The following is a 4866-nucleotide window of genomic DNA, read 5'->3' as shown; positions in this document are numbered from 1 at the left end:
TTCGACAATTTATGGGGCAAAAATTCTCCTGCTTGGCTTCTCCACACTCCTCGCTTCATCTCCCTTTTGTTCGCTTTCTGAGCCCTCGCTTCAACCCCCATGTTCGCCTCTTCACTTCCTCTTCCAACTCGTTTTTTCTTTTTCAAGGATTAAATGAAACGGGACCTCACAAGCTTAACCATAGGTTTAATGTTTATGCAAGCTTCTTGCTGTAGATATCCAACACCTAGACTTAATTTTCTTACATCAAAAAAAAAAAAAAAAAAAAAAAAAAGGGGTGGGTTATTATTTTTTTTTTTTTTTATGAAACCACGGCGGCATGAGTATTCTCCTAGGCATCTGCGATGGTCATTGCTTTATATGCTATCACTCGAAATTTGCACTTGCTCTGAATATCTTGCTGATATTTATTTTGACATGTAGAGATCAGAAATTTACCCTGCATGTTGGCACGATTAACTTCTTTTAAATGCCCCCTCCTTTAATTGATTGCGTTTATCTTCCTTATAGCAATGTTGTAATTTGATTGTTCCCTGTGTAATTCTAGCATGACTTGTACATTGATTTTGTACATGTATTGGTGTGTAGACACTTGACAGAAATATGTAGTGATGCTTTTTTACCCAAGGATTTATTGCTTTAGTCACTGCAGCATTCATATTTTTGTTTCTTTTTGTGCTGTTTTTCTAATTGTTCTCCAATTAGTAAACGAATGCAGTCTGGAAAAATAAAGCTATAGTCCCTCATCCGCTTTGGAAAGCTCTGCCACTACAAAGCTTTATTGTAATTTGATTTTGATTTTTCATAGCTGATTCCTGATTATATTTTTCCATGAAGGCTTGTTCCTGGGCAAGCACTTAGTTGTGGTACGTGTGGATATCACTTGTAGCATATTGCCTACATGCTAGACCGAAATAATAGACCTCCAACTAACCAGAACTGTGTTATATCTAGGTATACACTGTGCCCGTCTTGCCGGGACGGTGCCTCTTCTCGACTTCTCTTACAGTATCACCATGTAATATTATTATCATTTTAATTTTGCTAATCTAACAAATTTTCTAAGGTTTTGTTTGGGATCATTTTTGTATGGATAATTTACATACATATCACATAATTCTTATATACTATTTAAATATTAAATAATTAAAATTTGATATTTACATTTACATTGATATACTGATAAACATATGCATGAAATGATGTATTTTATTTTTAAAAAGATAATGAATGTTAAAAGATTTAAGTGAGATATAATAAATATATATGTATATATTTGGCTAAAGTTTTAAAATAGTAATATTGAATAATTATTTTTTAAATCGATTCTAAAATATGTTTTTTTTTTTCATAAAAAAGTCAGTCGTCATGTCATCGGCAACTCACTCACCAACAAGATACCACATGGCTTGGTCATATCTGATTTGGCAACTTTAGATGACTAGGATTTTTGTCGAAAGTACTGAAAATCAATTCTAAGATTCCATTATTGCTATTCCTCCCAACGGCCCGACTTTTCTACTCTCATCGCCCTCTCTTGATCTTCGGCCGACCCATTTTTTAGCGTCAAAGAAGAGGCCCTTCACCGACACGACGAAGGTTGTCATCGGATCTTGTACATTTGTTTTTCCTGCACAAGAGGTGTTTGTTTAGCTCCAACTCTTTTTCCCGTTACTGCAAAGCATAATGGCAGAGAAAATGCAGTGCAAGCAATAGTAGCATCCAAAGAACAAAGTACCCTTGCCACCGTCATTATTAGCAGTATTCGATCCAATTAGTGTCAGCTATATGAATTATTCTTCATCACTTCAACTGTTGCATATGATGCGAATTTTAGCTTATGGTAGTTATAATTGTAAGGATTCATATCACAAAGATTTTCTTTATTCCGAGGATCTCTTTCACGAAGACTTTCTTATTCGAAAAGAATTTCCTAAAATCAAACAAAGATTTTTAAAAAAATATGAAGATGTGAATGAATGTTAAGGTGCTTAATCCCCTCCCAACACCTCTCAAGTTCCTTTCTTTCGTCTCCTACTACCATTCACTCTCTTGGTTAAGTGTTCTCTCTCATTATTCAATCTCTCCTAGAATGTTTTTCCTCTGTCACCAAATTCACATGCTTTCCATCTATTAAGGGAAAAAAACATTCCGAAACAAAGTGCACAAGGAACTTTTTAGCTCTTATATCAAATTTAATGTGGCCTATGATTAGTCCTCTTTATGGGCAAATTCACTACCTAAAAACAGATCTAAGCAGGTTATATTTTGTTGTGAAATTAAAATTTGAAACACCAATATTATTAGAATATGCTATGAACAACCTAACCCAGGAGTAACTAGTTTAAATTGAAAAGATTAGAATGGGCAACATAAGCAACACTAAAACTTCAAAAAAATGTTTAAATTATTTGTATACTAATCTATTTACTTGATGAATTTCTAATTTTTTTTAATTCTAAGATATTTTTTTTTTTACATTAGAAGAATCGACGTCAGGGAAAAACTGTCGAATTAAGGGTTATAGAGGTAAGTATATATGTTTATGACTTGATTAGATAGATCTTATTGGTTCTTCAATTTTGTTTTGATCATATCAAGTGTATGTCACCAATATTTGCATGCTATTTAAATGCATATTTTAGATTATTGACTAAAATGATAAAAATAAGATCATACTATTTTAAATGTTTGCATGTGCATGTTTGACTATGATGGAGCACCCTTTGATGTTACCAATGAGGGAACATTAATGTACATGTACACACAAATGAAAAAAAATATTGATATTGATGCGTCTTAATTGACATAATTCTTGAACGATGCCTTCTGTAATAGTTGTATAAGAATGAAATAATATCAATATGATAATGATATTGAACCATTTGAATAGTACCAATGAGGGAACATTAATGTACATGTACACAAAAATGAAAAAAAAATATTGAAATTGATGTGTCTTAATTGACATAATTCTTGAACGATGCCTTCTATAATAGTTGTATAAGAATGAAATGATATCAATATGATAATGATATTGAACCATTTGAATAACATGCCAAAGGTTTATATTGATTTATAAAAAAAGATTAACTGACATGCATATTATTTTTTCTTTTCTTTGTAATTTTGCAGTTTAGTACTATGAGTATTCATTGACTTGTTTAGCTCATTATTATGTTAATTTAACATATCTGGTAAATTTTTAAGAGAATAAAAGATGAGCGATGGACGGGAAAAAGTTTGTAGAAGACATAAACAACCATCAATGAGGTAATTTTAATCGTATCGCTTTAATTTAATTTGTAGTGGCTCTTTCATCTGTTAAATTGTAGAAGAATATAAAAAAAATAATTTATATTGTCTGGTTGTTTGTACTCGCTTTGGTTAATTCTAAACCCCAGACCGAGGTATCAGAGACCAAGATTTAAAATTAATTAATTGGATGCTGATGAAAGAGTCAATAAGATGATTATAAGAAAATTTTGATATATATATAAAAATTTCGGTTAACTCAAAAGTAACAATTATTATCAATTTAGACATAGTGATATACACGAATTCATTGAAGAAGAAAATCCAATAGAAAATGAAGTAGTACAACCTAGATAAATGTGAACACAATTATCCTCATCCAAATGATGACAACAATGAGTCAATTGATTCATGAGTCTAGATCGCAACCTATCAGAAGTGATACAGTCATTGTGGATAAATACTTTGCAGACCTTTTTAGTGGATAGTTTGTACCTCTTTCCGCTCAACAACATATAAATGATAAGTTCATCAAGTTGAGGAAAGGTGGTAGAAGTCATGCAGTACAAAGTAGAATTCATTACATTATCGAGGTATGCACCACAGTTGATTGCTAGTGTAGAAGAAAAGTGCTACAGATTTATTTCGGGAGTAAAAGATTATATCAGACAATCGTTGGTACCATTAAGGATCGATGAATACTCGGTTTTAGTGGAACAAGCTAGAAGAGTAAAAGTCTACTATTAGCTTACTCAAAAGTGTAAGGAGGTGCATAAGAGCAAGATTGCAGAAAAACGTGTAAATCACTTAGAAGGATCCAATGAGAAGAAGTTCAAGAATAATTCAGGTGGAGTTAATAGGGGTACATCTTATTGTACTAGAGAAACTTGTACAAAATGCAGAAGACAACTGAAAGGTGAGTGTTTGATGGGTTTTAAGCTGCTATTGGTGTCGTTAATCTGGTCATATAACAAGATATTGTCCATCTCCTAACCAGAAGAGCTCTGAACATTAGAAATTTGGTGGAGCTCCTTCACAGAATACCGCAACAGGGCAACAAAAGATATTCATAAGCCTTAGCTCCTACTTAAGGTCAACCAAGACAACCAGTTCAACCTCAGGTATAATAAGCCTTAGCTCCTACTTAAGGTCAACCAAGACAACCAGTTCAACCTCAGGTATATTCCCTCACTCATATTGAGTCTGAAGAACCTATTGCTACTGATGGCATGGAGTTCTGATTAGTTTGTTGTTTTCTTAACACGTTTTCGTGTTTCAATATCTACGTATTCTGCAGTATAGTTGAGTCTTCTTTTATCAAGTCGTTACTTTAATAGTGATTACTTTTCCTGAATGATATTAGTTTCTTGGATAGCTAATGGTGACACGCTTGAGGTCTGTTTATAAATTTCGATGACAAAATTTTTATAATTGGGAAAAATTGTAATGGTTCTGCTTCGTGGATATATATATATATAAGTGATATCAATATGATAAACATATGCATCTTGGTTAGTACACGTCATCTACCCAAGAAGAATTTATTCTATCTTAACTGTTAGAATATTTGTTCTTCCGCAATAAAGACAAATTTCAATGTGTAATTGGTGG

This window comes from Phalaenopsis equestris, unplaced genomic scaffold (assembly GCF_001263595.1).
Source record: "Phalaenopsis equestris unplaced genomic scaffold, ASM126359v1 Scaffold000720, whole genome shotgun sequence".
In the NCBI taxonomy this organism is placed as follows: Eukaryota; Viridiplantae; Streptophyta; class Magnoliopsida; order Asparagales; family Orchidaceae; genus Phalaenopsis; species Phalaenopsis equestris.
This window is presented reverse-complemented; position numbering follows the sequence as displayed.